Raw genomic sequence first — 19,450 nt, 5'->3', positions numbered from 1 at the left:
AATAAAGTTATTTTAATATTCATTTAATTTTATTATGTATATCAATAGTTTCTTTTTTTAAATTTCTGAGTAGTATTCCATTGTCTGGACATACCACTATTTGTTTATCAATCTGCCTGGTAATAGGGTTTATACAATACAATTTTAGCTTACCCCAGTCTCCTTTTGTGTGAGACTTGACCACTTCACGTACAGTATTACAGCACAAGTACGGTATAATAGTATACTTACAATTCCTCATTCCAAACTTTGTTATATATGTTTTTTACATACTTTATCTCTACATATTTTACCTTTACAAGTGCCACAGTACATCTGTACTATTTTTAATTCAAAGAGTCAATTATCAATTAAAGAGGCTTTTTAATAAAATATAAAATACTTTCCACACATTTCCAATTTATGCAGCTGTTCATTCCTTTGTACAAATCCAGACTTACACCTTGTATTTTTTTTTCTTCTACTTGGAAGGTGTTTTGAAACATTTATTTTATTATTTTTTTAAATTTATAGATCTGCTAGTGATGAGACAGTCTCTAGTCACCTTCATTTTTTAAATATAGAGTATGGTCTATAGGTTGACAGTTGTTTTCCTTTCAGGGTTTTATTTTTAAAGCTTATTTATTTTTGAAAGAGAGAGAGAGAGAGAGAGTGATGGAGAGGCAGAGAGAGAGGGAGAGAGAGAATCCCAAGCAGGTTCTGCACTGTTAATATAGAGCCTGACGCAGGGCTTGAACCCATGAACAGTGAGTTCATGACCTGAGCCAACATCAAGAGTCAGACTCTCAGTTGACTGAGCCACCCAGGCGCCACTCTTGCAGGATTTTAAACATGCTTTTCCATTGTTTTCTTGCTTATATTGTCTCAGATGAGAGATCTATTGCCACTTTATCTTTAACTGCTTTACTAAGATTGCTTTTAGGCTTTTATTTTTATCCTTGATTTTGAGGAATTTCAGTATGATATGCCTTGTTTTCTGTGTTTCTTATGTTTGGCATTTGTTGAGTTTCTTGAATCCATTGTTGTATAATTTGCATCAAATTTGGAAATTGTGCAGCCATTATTTCATAAAATATGTTTTCTGTCACTCTTTTTTCAGGTACAATTATACATGACCACTCGATATTATCCTATGACAGTTCACTGATGTTTTCTTTATCGTGTCTTTAGTTTTTACCTATCACATTTCAGATAGTTTCCATCATCCTATCTTCAATTCCTCTGGCCTTTTCTTTCACAGTGTTTAATTTTCTTTTGATCTCATCCAAAGTATTGTCCATGTCATAGTTATCATGCTAAAGCTTTACTCTACCACCTTACATACTTCAGATGTAATTATACTGTTTAGTGTCCTTGTCCATAACTTCTATCATATCTATAATCTGTCAATTTCTATTATGTCAATTTCTATTATTTTTTACTATATTATGGTGAGTCACAGCGTCTTTCTTCTTTCTTTTTTTTTTATTTTTTTTTAACGTTTATTTATTTTTGAGACAGAGAGAGACAGAGCATGAACGGGGGAGGGTCAGAGAGAGAGGGAGACACAGAATCTGAAACAGGCTCCAGGCTCTGAGCCATCGGCACAGAGCCCGACACGGGGCTTGAACTCATGAACCGCGAGATCATGACCTGGGCCGAAGTCGGACACTTAACCGACTGAGCCACCCAGGTGCCCCCGCATCTTTCTTCTTTCAATACCAATATAACATTTCATTTCATGCTGAACATTATGTGTTTTACCTTGCTGAATCATGGATGGCTTCATATTCCTCTAAATGCAAACTCCACACCCGAAAAGCAAATAACCCAGTGAAGAAATGGGCAGAAAACATGAATAGACACTTCTCTAAAGAAGACATCCGGATGGCCAACAGGCACATGAAAAGATGTTCAGTGTCGCTCCTTATCAGGGAAATACAAATCAAAACCACACTCAGGTATCACCTCACGCCAGTCAGAGTGGCCAAAATGAACAAATCAGGAGACTATAGATGCTGGAGAGGATGTGGAGAAACGGGAACCCTCCTGCACTGTTGGTGGGAATGCAAATTGGTGCAGCCGCTCTGGAAAGCAGTGTGGAGGTTCCTCAGAAAATTAAAAATAGACCTACCCTATGACCCAGCAATAGCACTGCTAGGAATTTATCCAAGGGACACAGGAGTACTGATGCATAGGGGCACTTATACCCCAATGTTCATAGCAGCACTCTCAACAATAGCCAAATGATGGAAAGAGCCTAAATGTCCATCAACTGATGAATGGATAAAGAAATTGTGGTTTATATACACAATGGAATACTACGTGGCAATGAGAAAAAATGAAATATGGCCTTTTGTAGCAACGTGGATGGAACTGGAGAGTGTGATGCTAAGTGAAATAAGCCATACAGAGAAAGACAGATACCATATGGTTTCACTCTTATGTGGATCCTGAGAAACAACAGGAACCCATGGGGGAGGGGAAGGAAAAAAAAAAAAAAAGAGGTTAGAGTGGGAGAGAGCCAAAGCATAAGAGACTGTTGAGAACTGAGAACAAACTAAGGGTTGATGGGGGGTGGGAGGGAGGAGAGGGTGGGTGATGGGTATTGAGGAGGGCACCTTTTGGGATGAGCACTGGGTGTTGTATGGAAACCAATTTGACAATAAATTTCATATATAAATAAAAAATAAATAAATAAATAAATAAATAAATAAATAAATAAATAAATGCTCTCCAGCATTATTCTAGAAAGTAGGCACATTACTTGGAACTAGTGTGATTCTTTCTGAAATGGCTTTTTGATTTGTTAGCTGTGTCCAGAGTAGTGCTCAGTCTATGACTACTTTTAACCACAACTAAGATAATATCTTTCTGAATACTAATTATCCCCACGTATTAGAATATCCTTCTGAGTACCCTAACCTATGTAGAATTTTTTTTTTTCCCACTCTGGAAACCAGAGTTTTACACTCTGGATAGTTAGAACATATAAACTATCTTTGGTCCTATGTGGACCCTGAAAAGAATTCCCCTATTCTTGTCAGGTTCTTTACACAGCCTCAGACAGCTTCCTCACATGCTTGCACCAGTCAATATTCAACTTAGGACTTGGAAAGGACTCCAGTCTCTTTCTCAGGTACTGGAAGGAGGCAGTCTTCTTCCTGTGCCTGGTGCAGCCATGGCTTGTGGTCCCAAGGAGCATCTGAAGTGTGTAACAGCTTCAAAGCATTGGATGCTGGATAAACTGACCAGTGTGCTTGTCCATCAATCATCTACAGGTCCCTATTAGCTGAGAGAATGTCTTCCTCTCATCATTTTCCTAAGGAACAGACTTAAGTATGCCCTAACAGGAGATGAAGTAAAGATCTGATACAGCATTTTATTAAGATTGATGGCAAGGTCTGAGCTGATATAACCCACCCTGCTGGTTTTATGTATGTTAGCAGCATTCAAAGACTGGGGAGAATTTCCATCTGATCTGTATGACACCAAGGGTTGTTTCTGTTCTTTGGATGACACCTGAGGAGGCCGAGTATAAGTTGTGCAAAGTGAGAGAGATCTTTGTGTGGACAAAAGGAACCCCTCACCTGGCGGTCCATGATGCTGGCACTATCTACTACCCTGATCCCCTCATCAAGGTGAAGGACACCATTCAGATTGATTTGGAGAATGGAAAGATTACTGATTTCATCAGGTTTGACACTGGTAATCTATGTATGGTGACTAGAGGTGCTAACCTGGGAAGAACTGGTGTGATCGGTGTCCGAGAGAGGCATTCTGGTTCTTTGCATATAGTTCACTGCCAATGGCAACAGCTCTGCCACCCAGTTCTCCAACATTTTTGTTATTGGCAAAGGCAACAAGCCATGGATTTCTCTTACGCATGCAAAGGGTATCTGCCTCACCATTGCTCAAGAAAGAGACAAGAGATGGGTGGTCAAACGGAGCAGTGGGTAAAATGGTCTCTAGGTGACTTAATAGGAAGCCTTTGTACTTAATTAAAGATAATACAGCACAATAAAAAAAAAATAGAAGACTTGGAGAGGATTCCAAGCCTCAGGAGCCTTCTCTTTGGGAAGCTCTTTTCTTTCCAGTCCTGTGTCCTGCGAACTCCAGTTGTCTTAGCCTTCTTAGCCACCTACTTGTGTCTCTGAATGCAGAAGTTGCCAGGCTGCACCTGGGTCACTCCTCAACAGCACAGCATGGAAAGTGTCTCCAGACCACAACTCAGGGCAGTCGTAGTTATCACCTAATGTTCCCCCTCTCACAGGAATCTCTGTCCTAATCTCCAATGCATGATAAGTGCTGTTTTCCATATTTTATTTTTTATTTTTTTAGTTTTTTCTCATGTAGGAGGGAAGTGTCAGTATCTGTTATACTATCCCCCGGGAATATTTCAGGTTTTCAAAGGGATTTTCATTGCTTTCCTGTCGGGAGTGCAACGTAAAACATTTCATCTTTCCATGGAAACTTCAGTAAAATAATCAGTAACTAACTGTTGAAAGTAAATGCATTTTGACAAGGTACAGAGACTCTTTGTCTTTCTTCAATAAGTAGGGAGTAAATACAAATTTCAAGCGGGCAATAACTTTGCCTTATCTGCATATCCCCGGGATCTACGACTGTGTCTTCACATTGTAGGCACTTAATAAATGATTGCTAAATAATGTTAAGATATTGGCTAAGAACTAAATACCCCATGCAGCTATACAAACTTTTCATTCAAGATTTCTAAATAGAATGGGCCATTAAGTTCTCCAATTTAGACTAAGAAATGGTAAAGACCCCCATGCCTACATTCGGTGTGACTGTCAAGTTGATAAAAATCCCCTTCTCCCATCCCCCAACACTGCTAATTCTTGACGTCACTAACTCCCAGTGTTGCTCAACAGTGAAAATCAATAGGGAGAACTTCACAGGTCTTGTTGAGAAGCCACTTTAGCCTCAGACTTTTAGAAGCATTCTGACAACTACTGCTCATAGGACTTCGGGAGTAGAAAAACCTACGTTTGTTTTAAGCTGTTTAGGTAGAGTACTTCAACATAGATCAGTTACAAAATTTCCTGGCCCTGCTCATCCTAAATCACAATGTTGTCACTTTTCACATGTGTTTGATGTGAGTTATAAAAATACTTATACATTTCTACCTAGTAACGACAGTCCTTGGAATTCTTTTAACAGGGCAAGGTGAGGCAGTATCATAGAATCCATAATAACACAATAAATTAAAACGAGAAAATGTATGACAGGGTACTATTTCATTATACAATTATAATTGTTACCACTTTGAAACCACATGGAAGAAGGCTATTATTAATAAATTAAGTACAATGTATAGACCACAAAAACAAATTTATGATGCTATGTTAAAAGGTATGTGCACACGAATAAAAATTAGAAAGGAGTATGAAATAATGAAAACATGTGATTTGTTAAGGTGGATCAATGGCGAACAATTCTTTATACAAAATACAAATTTAGAGAAAGGGTTGCTTTAAAGGCTGTTTGCCCCTCAAATATATATTTTAAAGCTAGGTTTCACTTGGGTCACATTTGCAGATAAGAAAAACCAGTTTTCACTCTTTCAAACCTTTCTCATATGCTTGATGTATGAACTTAAATATTACCTTTTTTCTGGGCTATGTGAAACTGTCTGCACCTGTAACCCAAGGTGTGCTTAATTTGCATCTGTGCTTGTGACGTAAGAGCACTCATAATACATTACTGTTTTGTACAGTTGGTTTTGGGGCTTTGAAATCCTACTTTTACGCCCCTGTTTCTGCATCCTCTCTCATCAAGTATACTGACAGTAGTGTTAGCACTGCTAAGTGAAAGTGCAGAAAACAAGGGTGACTGGCCCAGCCTGCCCACTGCTCACACGAGCAGATGGCTGAAGTGACAGAATTGGGACTAACTTAAGTGAAATGTGTGCCTTGTCTTCGGTGAAGGAAGGGTAAGTCTTCCTGACATTGTGACCGTTACAATTGTCTAAGGGAGTATCTTTAGGTTGTCAAGCTTGATCTTAAAATAGAAGCACACTCTATGGATAAGCAGAAGGGCTGGAGCAGATGTGTGTGTACACACACACACACACACACACACACACATTCTGGCTTGTGGGATACACATACACACATCATATGTATTTCTAATTGTGAAATAAATACCCCTAATGACTGAATTAGCATCTCTACAAATCTCTAAGACTCTAAGATGTTAATGAGTTCCCAAATGATAACATTACGAGCTAAATATGCCACTTTTGCATGTATCTTCTAAATCAGAAAATAAAGCAAACAGACCAAATGATCATGTACTGGGAAAACTCCTAAGTTACACACACATGTAAAAAAGGGGCAATGGCATAGCCTAGAGATGAAAACAAATCTCTTTCCAATAAAATCACACGTATTCATTGCACAGTCTTTGGTAAAACTCAGTGAACACAGTCCAGGTAAAGAATTAGTGCACACTCGAGCACAGGATCCTGAACACGGAAAATTCCATTTATACTGATCCTTTCTGCCTGTAAAATCTGTAAATATCTTCCTGTGAAATATGCTACATATACATATAGCACATGTGTACACGTATGTGCATACATGTTTATGCATGCACATACACATATCCCACAAGACTTTGTACTCAAACAGTGCATATCCCCATGCACCCTGTTTCTTTCATATCATTGAAACACCCTGGCCTTCCATTCCTAATGAAATGCTTTTTTTGAAGTCAGTGATATAAATATACATTTCCATCAGAATCCGTCAGAGTTGTAAGTGGGCGGCTAAGTTCAGAGCTCTAGGCAGTCACCAAGGACATGCCCTTTAATGTAATCCTGCCTTCACCATGGACTGCGGTATCCTGGGAATACTGAACTTAATGCTGTACTCTGAACACATATGCAAAATAAACACGAAGTTGAGGAACCTTTTCATGCATATTTATTTGGTTTTCAGGTCAAGGCTAATTCTTGTTTATAGTGGGTTAAGGGTTGATGAAGTTATATCACACAAATAGAGGTATGTGGTGGCACAGAACAGCTAAGTGGGGTCTCAGGCCGGACTTCACAAAGCAAGCAGACCGTGAATCTCCTTCACTGCTAGTGTTTCTTTTGAAATGCCCTAAAAACGACTAATTCCATCAACAAATAGCTTTTCTATAAAATTTGTTAAATGTTTGGGGCGCCTGGGTGGCTCAGTTGGTTAAGCATCCAACTTCGGCTCAGGTCATGATCCTGTGGTTTTTGAGTTTGAGCCCCATGTGGGGGCTCTGTGTTGACAGCTCAGAGCCTGGAGCCTGCTTTGGATTCTGTGTCTCCCTCTCTCTCTCTGCCCCTCCCCTGTTCATGCTCTGTCTCTGTCTCAAAAATAAATAAAACATATTTTTTTAAATTTGTTAAACGTTTGCTTATTTTTAAAATTTTAAAAGAGAGAGACAGAGTGTGAGCAGAGGAGGGGCAGAGAGAGAGGGAGACAGAATACAAAGCAGGCTTCAGCCTCCCAGCCGTTAGCACAGAGCCCGATGCAAGGCTCGAACTCACAAACCATGAGATCATGACCTGAGCCCAAGTCGGACACTTAACGAACTGAACCACCCAGGTGCCCCCATCAACAAATATTTTGAGCACCCATTACAAGCTGAGCATTTGGGGGGGGCATAAAACAATGAGGTTTTTGTATGTCAAAATCAAGAATGTCTCCAGTATATTATCCTTGGGTCTATTTACTTATTTCTCAGCAAGTAAATGCAAAGGGGGTGCTGTTATTTCATACGCTGATCATTTGGGAACTGCTTTTCCTCTCGGATTTTTTAAGAATTAATGTAGTTACGAGGTAGGTATATGCAAGGAATTCTAGGCTCATTCCCTGAGAGCTGTGTGATTTGGACAGGTGAATTCAATCTTCTATTTCAGTTATTTGTTATGGAAGTCTTTCATAGAGATGCTGATTATATACCTGTATCTATCTATACATAAATATGCATTTTATATTGGTAGATATGTGTTTATATATACATGTGTACATAACAAGCACTTAATAGAGCATAGTTACTATATTTTCTTATTGTTATTAGGATACAGTGGGGTCTTAGATGGGTGAAGTAGCTGTGAAAAGGATGGGTGGTAAGAGTTTCACAGATGCCACGAAGGGAGGGATGGGGCCACTTGGCTCTAGACAACACAGACTCGGTGGGTGGAGGCATGGCAAGTGACCATGTGCAAGAAGGCATCCTAGAGGAGGTGACTTAAGAGATGAACATTAAAGACAACAAAAGTGGAGTGCCTGGGTGGTTCAGTTGGTTAAGCATCCAATTTCGGCTCAGGTCGTGATCTCACAGTTTGTGAGTTCGAGCCCTGAATTGGGCCCTGTGCTGTCAGTGCAGAGCCTGCTTTGAATCCTCTGTCCCTCTCCCTTTAGCCCTCCCCAAATCATTCTTTCTCTTTCAAAAATAAATGGATCTTTAAAAAAACATTTAAAGATAACTACAAGTTAGTAAGGAAAATGGAGAGGAGAGAGAGAAAGGGGAAGACAACCTTAGAAAAAAAGGGACAAGAAGATAAAACTCTTCTGCACTGCAAAGGAAACAATCAACAAAACTAAAAGGCAACCAACGGAATGGGAAAAGATATTTGCAAATGACATATCGGGCAAAGGGCTGGTATCCAAAATCTATAAAGAACTCACCAAACTCCACACCTGAAAAACAAATAATCAAGTGAAGAAATGGGCAGAAGACATGAATAGACACTTCTCTAAAGAAGACATCCAGATGGCCAACAGGCACATGAAAAGATCCTCAATGTCACTCCTCATCAGGGAAATACAAATCAAAACCACACTCAGATATCACCTCACGCCAGTCAGAGTGGCTCAAATGAACAAATCAAGAGACTATAGATGCTGGAAAGGATGTGGAGAAACGCAAACCCTCCTGCACTGTTGGTGGGAATGCAAAATGGTGCAGCCACTCTGGAAAACAGTGTGGAGGTTCCTCAAAAAATTAAAAATAGATCTACCCTACAACCCAGCAATAGCACTGCAAGGAATTTACCCAAGGGATACAGGAGTGCTGATGCATAGAGGCATTTGTACCCAATGTTTATAGCAGCACTTTCAACAATAGCCACGTTATGGAAAGAGCCTAAATGTTCATCAACTGACCAATGGATAAAGAAATTGTGGTTTACATACACAATGGAATACTACTTGGCAATGAGAAAGAATGAAATCTCGCCTTTTGTAGCAATGGAGAGAACTGGAGAGCAATGTAGGAACTGGAGAGTGTTATGCTAAGTGAAATAAGTCATACGGAGAAAGACAGATACCATATGTTTTCACTCTTATGTGGATCCTGAGAAACTTAACAGAAGACCATGGGGGAGGGAAAGGGGAAAAAATGTTACAGAGAGGGAAGGAGGCAAACCATAAGAGACTCTTAAAAACTGAGAATAAACTGAGGGTTGACGGCGGGTGGGAGGGAGGGGAAAGTGGGTGATGGGCATTGAGGAGGGCACCTGTTGGGACAAGCACTGGATGTTATATGGAAAGCAATTTGACAATGAATTTCATATTTAAAAAAAAAAAAAAAGAAAAAGAAAAAAGGGGCAAGAACCCTGTGGCCAAGTCTCTTGCTTATGTGAGATGTGGTCTATTGTGTATGCAGGGGAATTGACCTGAAAATCTGAAATGGCTGGAAAAACCCTGTGCAGAGTATTTAATGGAAAATGTACAGGAAAAGTAAGGATACATCATGGACTATTTGAGGACTTAAATAACTTGGGAATTAGCACACTAGGGATCCCTAAGTTACTGAAATTGGTCATGTTGTCAGTTCCAGGTTTTAGAATCCAAGTTTTCTGGAATGACACTGTCTTGAAGTGAAATGTCATGATAATTCCGTACCCCCAGAATCATTCCTTTCTCCCCTACCTGTATCAGGGAGTGCCTACAGTGTGCAAAACCACGAAGTTACTCTGAGTTCAGCAGTCTCCTAGCCCAGTCATTCGTTATCTTTTGAGATTCTGAGAACACTGTGTCAAGGTTTTACTAAATCACCAATATTGATAATTTGAGAAATTAGAATAAAACTATGAGAAGGCTAGAAAATGGAAAAATACTCATTACTTTCAAAGAAGGAAGCCCAAATATCAGATGTAGTCTAAAAATCAATCCCAATATTGGTTCTACAGCTCTTTGTTTAAGGGACAGGAATAGACTGTCTGGAAAGATACACACTTAAAAGTTGCACAGCTGCATAAAAAACAAGTTACTACACACTGAACTCATTTATTTCTTAGGGTGAAGAGATTAGGAGATGATGAGAGTCCAGTGGCCCTTATGTACGTGACATTCATCATGGTGTATTTATCACAAAGGAAATTTTCTAAATTCTTACAGAAACATGATAACTATACAGACACAAGTTGGCTAATATCAGGACATTTGGACCAATAATTTTCAGAAGGACAGTGTGTCAAAGTATCTAAAATATGTGCAATTTCAATCTGCAGGAAATCTTTCATGGCCATTCCCTACATGCGTCTTCTTAGCCTGATTCTTCCTAACTTTTATTAACTATGACCAGAATTAAAGTGTAGACTGTATATTAAGTATATAGGTCAATGAAGTTTGCTAAATTATTTTTTAGAAAACCTAAAGCATCAAATGACAAAATCAGGATCCAACCAAATGTGCGAGGATGAAACTATAGGCTGATACTAAGAAAAGTGTAGTGTAGACAAATATACCATCCCACACTCAGCTCAAATGAATCGACTCAGCATGAGGGGACCCAAGATTAGCAGGTATGCCAATGCAGTGTGCGTGGGGACTCAAGGTGAGACTGTCCTAATAGTCAGTGAGTTGACTATGCATATAATGCAAATCGTGCATGCTGAACACTGTTGAGAACAAGGGTAGAGATATTTTACAACAATTTTTACAGCAGTTATAGTAACGCTTAACACTTACATATGTGCTGTAGCAAAATTAACCCATTTAATCTTCACAGAAACAACTTTATGAGGTAAAAGTATTAGCATTATCCCCACTTTACAGGTAAGAAAATAGGTACAGTGAGATTAAATTAGGCCCAAGTCACATGGCTTATAAGCAACAGAGCAATTTGACCCCAATGTTACTATTCCCTTTTTTCTTTTTTAATGTTTGTTTATTTTTGAGAGAGAGAGAGAGAGAGAGCGAGAATGAGCGTGGGAGGGACAGAGAGAGAGGGAGGCACAGGTTTTGAAGGAGGCGCCAGGCTCTTAATTGTCAACACAGAGCCCGATGTGGGACTCGAACCCAACAACTGTGAGATCATGGCCTGAGCCAAAGTCAACAGCTTAGCCACCTTAGCCACCCAGATGCCCCCAAAGTTTCTATTCTTTTGCAGAACCTCACATTTGTATAAGGTAAAAGGAACACTCAGGACTGACTTCTACAGTAATAACAACCATACATGAGGAATTGATACTTGAAATGGAGACACAGCTTGTAGAAGAAAATACTGAAGGACACATAACTGACTTCAAACCCTGAATAGCTCTCTTGGGAAAGAGGCTGGACTTCTTTCTATGGTTCCAAGGAAGACTAGGAAATAAAGAAAGGCATATTTTTAACACGTTAAAAAAAAAGACTTTATCATGTAATAACTATCTAAGGTGGATTTTGGTTAATGGTAAATAAAATTGCAGAATTACAGAGTTCAAGGGATGAAGTATAGATAAATCCATCTTCAGTAGTAGTGACAATATTTTGTACTACATTTAATGTTTGTGAACATCTGAAACTGCCCTTCATACCCTCTAAATGGCAATGACTGCTGCCCATCCTTCATAGATCTGAAACCTGAACACCAACAAGCAATCCATCTCAAAAGGGGGATTGATGTGCTCAAAAAAGCCAGTCACGATGCTCTGAGTGTAACATTGGCAAGTATCCACATCTTCAGCTAATGAAAATAAGGAATCTATGTTCTTTTTTCTTTTGAACAGATTATCAGGCAGAACATTCCTTATTTATATTTCCTATCTTATGCTATCAAGTTAGCATGATTTCCCCCAAACAAACAAACACTTCTTATGTAGTCTCTGTATTTTCCTCTCTCCTTCAGTCTTCTGTGTTTAGTAACATATTTAGGTTGCCGATTTTGTTGTAAGTATATGGATAATTAACTATCCACCTTCCATTTTTAACCATGATTTTGACATAGGCATTAACAAATTCACAAGTTAGTCTCATTAGGTCTGTTACATTCTGAGTAATTTCTTATGTACAATTATCTTTTTGTTTATGTTAGTCTTTCTTTTAATTTACATTCTAGTTAGTTAACATACAGTGTAGTATTTGTTTCAGAAGTAGAACCCAGTAATTCATCACTCACAACACCCAGTGCTTATCCCAACAAGAGCCCTCCTTAATGCCCATCACCCATCTAGCCCACACCCCCACCCACCTCCCCTCCAACAACCCCCAGTTTATTTTCTGTATTTAAGAGTCTCTTATGGTTTGTTTCCCCTCTCTGTTTTTATATTATTTTTCCTTCCCTTCCCCTATGTTCATCTGTTTTGTTTTTTAAATTCCACTTATGAGTGAAATCGTATAGTATTTGTCTTTCTCTGACTGTTTTATCTCGCTTGGTACGATACATTCAAACAGGTGTTGTGGCCATTCTGGAGAACGGTATGGAGGCTCCTGAAAACACTAAAAATAGAACTAGCCTATCATCTGTTAGCCTTTTCTATTGAATTTACTTAAACACACCATAAATTACTATTTCTACTCTAGCAGCATTATTTAATAAGTAATTTATATAATTTGTGCGTATCAATATTCCACTATGGCATGCCATCACATCCTTAAATTTGCTTTTTCAGAGTAAGGAGACAGTAAATTCAAATAAATGAAAATCTACCTGATTGCTCATAGAAACAAAGTGAGCTCTCTTCAAATATGAAATGAAACAGATATCTTTTATTATAACCCAAATCCAGTTGGCCGTCTTGAAACCATGTTTCTGTCCATCCAGAAGCCTTGAAGAAAACTATGTCTGCAATCACAGGTCTCTTCCCTGGGGAACATAAAGAGGATTTATATAGAGTATTAAACGAAAACTTCCGACAAATCCTCTTTAGGTGAGTTTCTTCCTCCCAAAGTTTTCCACTCTTAACAAGAACAAGAGTCTCCAATTCCCCCCACTGCTATTGATGCAGTCTCTTTATGGGCATGTTTTTCAGTAATAAAAATTATTTTCTCTCTGCCTATACCACTCACCTACACTTTTGATGAATATATATCTCTATCCCCAATCACCTTGCTCACCACCCCACTGCTTGGAAAATTCTGGTGGACAAAGTTCTTTATCCTGCAAGCCTCTATAAAGAGGTATATGCAAGCTACTATTAGGAATTCAGCTATTTTTATATCCTGAAAACAGCTATGACATTCCTACTGTTTACGACACACAAATTAGTATCTGCCAAACCATACTGACTAAAGTTTCTAAGAGGTAGGGCTCATTCTATAACAAGCCTAAAGATCAAGAGCATTCACAACTAAAAAATATGAAACCACTTTTATAAAAAAGTTCTTTTTTGGAAATGTTGTCTAACTATAAGACATATTTATTTTGTCAATAAATCTCTTTTCTTTCCAGAGAATCATGAGAAATAATATCGTGATTAGCTACCAAATTTTAGAGTTTGCTTGTTTTTTGTTTTTTACAGTTTTTCACTTTGCTCAACACTTTTGATTCATGGATGATCTTCTTCTTACCCCTACCCTGTTAAAATACACACACACACACACACACACACACACACACCCCTAAACACACAGCATAGGCATGAAGAAGGCATGTTTCAATAAAGAGCCACAAAATCATAATAATCTTGAACAATACTGTGATTCTCATATACTCAAGATTATTGCTCAAACACTAGAGGCATTTACAGATACAATTCTAGGGTTAAGACACTACAGAGAGACTGAACAATATATTTTTAAAAATTCTAATTAAGCCAGATGTTAACAGGCAGTATAACTCCAAAGCAATACAACTTCAAAAAGAGACAAAGACTATTTGTAGCAAATCTGTGGATCAAACAAACCACTGAAACATTTTTCATGTGGGATAAACCTTGAAGAATGAATGCTACCTATACAGGTAGGAATCAGAGGAAATAGATTTCAGGAGAGAGAAACATAGTTTATCAATTATATTCTGATAATGATGGGTATTCAGAGTGTCATTTGAAAAAATATATGTGATTTCCTAGTGCTTTGGTAAGATCCTAAAAAGATAATGATGGACACATGTGAGCAGGGTCCCAAAGTACAAAGATGGGTATGAAAAAGAATTTGAGCTCTAAGAAAATTCATAAATAATCCATTTTCTTAAAATTGTATTCGGTAATAACCTACAGTTATCTGCATGAATTTTCCATACAGCAATTATTTGAAAATCAGGAGTAAGTTGTGTCTTCTTGGTCATGCAACAGATTTAGCTGATCAAATCAACTTTGCTGTTTCTTTGCCCCTTAAAATCTAAGCATAACACTAGTAATATCTAACAGGTATTAATAATTCTGTGTTAAATATTGGCATTTATTATTGAGCTCAATCTTTCCAAAGTTCCTACAGCTAAATTTCATTATCCCCATTTTACGGACACAGAAACAGAGACTCCCAACAGCTTGAGTAATCTGGCCCCAAGTCACAGAGCTACCACGTTAGTAGAGTCAAGTTACAATAGCCAGTCTGATTTTACAACTCATCTTCTGAATAATAAAGCTATAAATTATGCTCTCCTGACCATGCATCGATTAAAAAAAATGTGACCGTTAAGAGCCCATTTAAATATGTGCTAAAACCAATTTAAATATTTTAGATATTAACACTTTATTAATATATCAAATCTTGTTTTATTATCACAACTGTTGCCTAAGGTAGATAGATCTCACCTTGGAATAATCAGACAAGAATAAAAGTATTAGTCTGTTCTTATGTTGATCTGTTATTTCTGAACATGATAAATTCAGTTTCTATCCCTGAAGTCATCTAAAGAGCCTGAATTTATTGGTTTTTGTTTTTTTTTTTAAGTTTGACAGAGAGAGAGAGAGAGAGAGAGAATGAATGAGCATGGAAGGGACAGAGGCGGGGGGTGGGGGACAGAGAACCCCAAGCAGGCTCCGTGCTGTTAGCACAGAGCCCGACGCAGGGCTCGAACTCATGAACTGTAATATCAAGCAAGACCTGAGCTGAAATCAAGGGTTTTGATGCTCAACCAACGAAGCCACCCAGGTGCCCCAAGCTTGAAATTATTGCTAATTTCATTAAGTTCTATTATAACATCTGCAGTTCATGTTAATATAATTCTTAGTTATAATGTAATTGGAGGGAAAGACTGCTAATGCTGGCTGGTGCTGAGTATCTGGGCTGATCCCAGATAGGAAAATATTATGTATATCAGTTTGGTCAAATCCCTTTGGGGGGCCAGTTTGGCTACATATTATGAAAAAGGTTTGTCTCCCCTCTACACATCTCGATAACCCTCCACCTTCTCCCCATGCCCTAAAGAAAGGGAGAGAATAAAATCTATAAAAGGGTTCCAAGGTACTCCACATAAGAAAGTAGCAGAAATGCCATATACTCAAGGGTTCCTGGAAGTCCAGGAGTGAGGAAGTAGGAAGAAGGTGCCTAGAAAGTGAGAGAAGAAAACCCATAAGGGGGTTAAAAGTGGAGCCCTGGGGATGTGTCCATAGCCAGTTGCTATAGAGGGGGTTTTACCAACAATACAGTGCCTAGAAACCAGACTGAACCACATAAAGTTGCAGACATTACATTATATTTTGACGTACTAAACTAGCCATTTCAGGATCTCAGTCAGTTAAGCATCTGACTTCGGCTCAGGTCACGATCTCATGGTTCCTGGGTTCAAGCCCTGCATAGGGCTCTGTGCTGACAGCTCAGAGCCTGGAGCCTGCTTCAGACTCTGGGTCTCCCTCTCTCTCTGTCCCTTCCCTGCTCTCTCACTCTCTCTCTCTCTCTCAAAAATAAATAAACATTAAAAAAATAGCAATTTCATATGACTTAATAAATTGACGTTTAAGATAAGATTTGTTATAATTAATCACATACCTTTAGTAAATTATAGCATCTATATACAATTTGCAAAGCTTAATGACCTTTTCAGAAATTGAAAGGAGGTAGGGGCTTCCGATAAATGGGGCTAGAAGCTTGATATACAGGTAAATATATGTGTGCACACATATACGTTTATGTATATACTTAGCATGTAGAGACTCACACATAGAGATAGTATAGTTTTTAAAAAAATAATACAGTAGACATGAATTTATCATCTCAGCTTAAAAACCACAAAGTGCCAGGGTACCTGGGTGGCTCAGTTGATTAAGTGTCCGACTTTGGCTCAGGTCATGATCTCACAGCTCGTGAGTTCAAGCCCTGCATCGGGCTCTGTGCTGACTGCTCAGAGCCTGGAGCCTGCTTCGGATGTTGTGTCTCCCTCTCTCTCTGACCCTCCCCTGCTCGTGCTCTGTCTCTCTCTGTCTCAAAAATAAGTAAAAACATTAACAAAAATTTTTTTTTTTAAAAACGCACAAGGTGCCTTATTTGAATATGAATTAAAGGTTGACTTTGGATGGTGGCACTCCTTAGGATGTCTGATTTAAAATAACATAAGGCAAATTTCAATCTGCGGTTTGCGGTAGAGACCTATTTTTAAAATCCTCTATGGAATTTCTCTTCCTCCTCAGTTTGACAGGGAGAAAAAGATTTGGAAGAAAAGCTTTTTGTCTCAACGTTCACACCTGATGCTCTATATGTTCTTTTTAAAGGCGTGCAGCCTTGGAAAAACGTGTTTGCTGAGGCCTGGCTGAAGTCGGGCACCCAGTGGCAGCACGGGGGGCAGCTTTGCCCTCGAGGTCTCAAGGGGATCGCGCTGTCGCTTTCTGCCAAGTCAGATAAATAAAAAGGAAAAACGAGGTATGTAGGTACCGCACAAGGGCAAACTATGGCAATGAATTCATCAGGCATCTATTATGGAGCAAATAAATTTGAAATACGCTTTGAAAAGAATAGTTTCAGAGGGAAAATATGAGAAGTGATATATTATTTATATCTGGTTTTGTACTTCTCTTTCTCCATTGAATTTTTCACTAGATAAAACTCAGAAAATTCAAAATAAATCTGGATTTGAATCAGTTCGTATGAGAGATTCACTGTTCCCATATGACTGTTTGGGTAATAAAGCAATATATTAGCCAATATAAAATTGGCTCACTTTATTAATTCACACTAGATAATTTTTAGGTGCATGGATGAGTTATCTTAATTGATCTTCCAACAATCATGTGAGAAAAGTACTACGATTATGTTTGTTATATAGGTAAGGACACAACACCAAAAACACTTAGACCAGTCAGTCAAATGGATAAGAGGTAGAGTTGGGATTGTGTCCTGAGCAGCTGCACTCCAGAGGCTTCATTATAACCACTACTTTCTAGCATCTTACTGTAAACTGTGGTGTATCTTTCTAGTGTATAATATATTAGATTTTTCGGATACATATAAATGTTAAATTCAAACAGTAAAATTTATCATCCTTAGAACTACAAAGCAACAGGCCATCATCTCCCTGGAAGCATTTATATCTCAAAGGGAATATTTTACATATATATGTACATGTACATGTGTATACGTGTTCATAGTGTGCATGCGTGTGCATGTGTGTACAGAGATATCATGTATATAAATGTGTACACTTACATATAAAGGAAAACTATACATATAAACCCTTTACATAAAGGGTAAAGACAGCAAGCAACTAATTTCAATATCCTCAAAACATTTTAAAGCCCTCCCGGAAATGTAGAATCTGTCTGAAAATTAGTCATGACGGTATTTGTTTGCTTGCAAAGAGATCTTGTTCGTTTTCAGTTTTCAGAATCTGTCTACTGATGACCTGGGCTTGATTATATAGCTAACTTCCTATCAGCTACATACTAATTCATAGTTTTCAATTGTTGTGAAAAATTATTTTTCACTATTGTCCTTCTCCCACATTTATGTGTGATTTGGAAGTTTATAGAAATATTCAATGTGCCATTAAAGATTTGAAAGAATTTAAAGTATGGGAATATTCAAAACATGTGAGGAAACATGTCACGGGCACGTCGCCTGTCTTGTGTGTCCTCAGCTCACTTCCCATGTGACTTGTCCCAGAACCCTGATCTCTGTGCGGTGTCCAGGGGTGTTGGGAGAGGCAGGCACTACATCTAGGATAAGATGGTAAATGACGCTCGTCAGTATGGGCAATTCTGCTGACAGGGACTGTCCACCGCGGGCATGTGATCTCAGTCCGATCAGAGAGCATCTGGGGCTTGACTGAAAACTGGGTCATATGCAGTCTCTCTCGATTCTGTACTTGAAAATGTGGTGTGCATATATCACTCCTACAGCTCGCACTACATGGAGGAAGCCAGCCTGAAGTCAATGTGGGTTGTCAGAAAAGGGCTAAGCAAGAACATCACAGAGAATGAGAGTCAGACCCCACATCAAGCAGTCTCTGATATCTACCCAAATTCTCGATCTTCACATTATTAATGTGCTTCTCCTATTGTTTAAACCTGTTTGGTGGGGCTTATATTATTTGCAACCCAAACCGTCATGAATGTTAAAAGAAACATTAAGAATATTGAAGATCTATATTTCGGAGGATTCAGGAATGAAGTTGCCTTCATTTAAATATCAGTATTCATGTTCAGTGCAAAAAAATATTAGCAATGCATTTATTTTTTTTTATTTTTCCACCTTGAGATATAATTGACATACAACATTGTGTAAGCCTAAGGTGTACAATATGATCATTTGATGTACGTAATCAAAAATAATAACCATATTAACCATTATAAGGTTGATGTACGTAATCAAAAATAATAACCATAATAACCATTATAAGGTTGTCAACAATGCATTTTATATTATTTTAAAGTTTATTTTTTGGAAAGAGAGAGAGAAAGAAGGATCAGAGGAGGGACACAGAGAGACAGAGAGAGAGAATCCAGAGCAGACTCTGCACTGTCAGTGCAGAGCCCAACATGGGGCTCCAAGTCAGGAACTGTGAGATCATGACCTGAGCCAAAATCAAGAGCCAGAGGCTTAACTGACTGAGCCCCCCCGCCAAGTGTTCCCCAACAATGCATTTTAAATGGCCAGTTTAAGGTTGTTAATATCCAAGAATTTCAGCCTTGAAATAATATTTAAAATGAAGCATGCATTAACCAAAAAAAAAAAAAAAAAAAAAAAAACAACAACAACAAAAAACTTAATAGACTGTCCCTTATACACAAAGCACTGTGCTAGAATGGCAAAATGGACACGAGGATAACTAAAACACAAAACCTCTAATTCACTCAATCATATAATCTCCTTAGCTATAAATG

General features: G+C 38.4%; 1 protein-coding gene and 1 pseudogene across 1 annotated transcript in view; one reads left to right on the top strand and one right to left on the bottom strand.

Annotated features, from left to right (window-relative positions):
- PCDH15 (protocadherin related 15) overlaps window positions 1-19,450 on the bottom strand; it is a 1,260,230-nt gene that overhangs the window by 1,082,933 nt on the left and 157,847 nt on the right. The window lies entirely within an intron of this gene.
- LOC112851558 (small ribosomal subunit protein eS4-like) lies at window positions 3,125-3,956 on the top strand (annotated as a pseudogene).

The sequence above is a fragment of the Puma concolor genome, chromosome D2 (assembly GCF_028749965.1).
Source record: "Puma concolor isolate L17-30 chromosome D2, mPumCon1.1.hap2, whole genome shotgun sequence".
NCBI classification, from domain to species: domain Eukaryota; kingdom Metazoa; phylum Chordata; class Mammalia; order Carnivora; family Felidae; genus Puma; species Puma concolor.
This window is presented reverse-complemented; position numbering and strand designations above follow the sequence as displayed.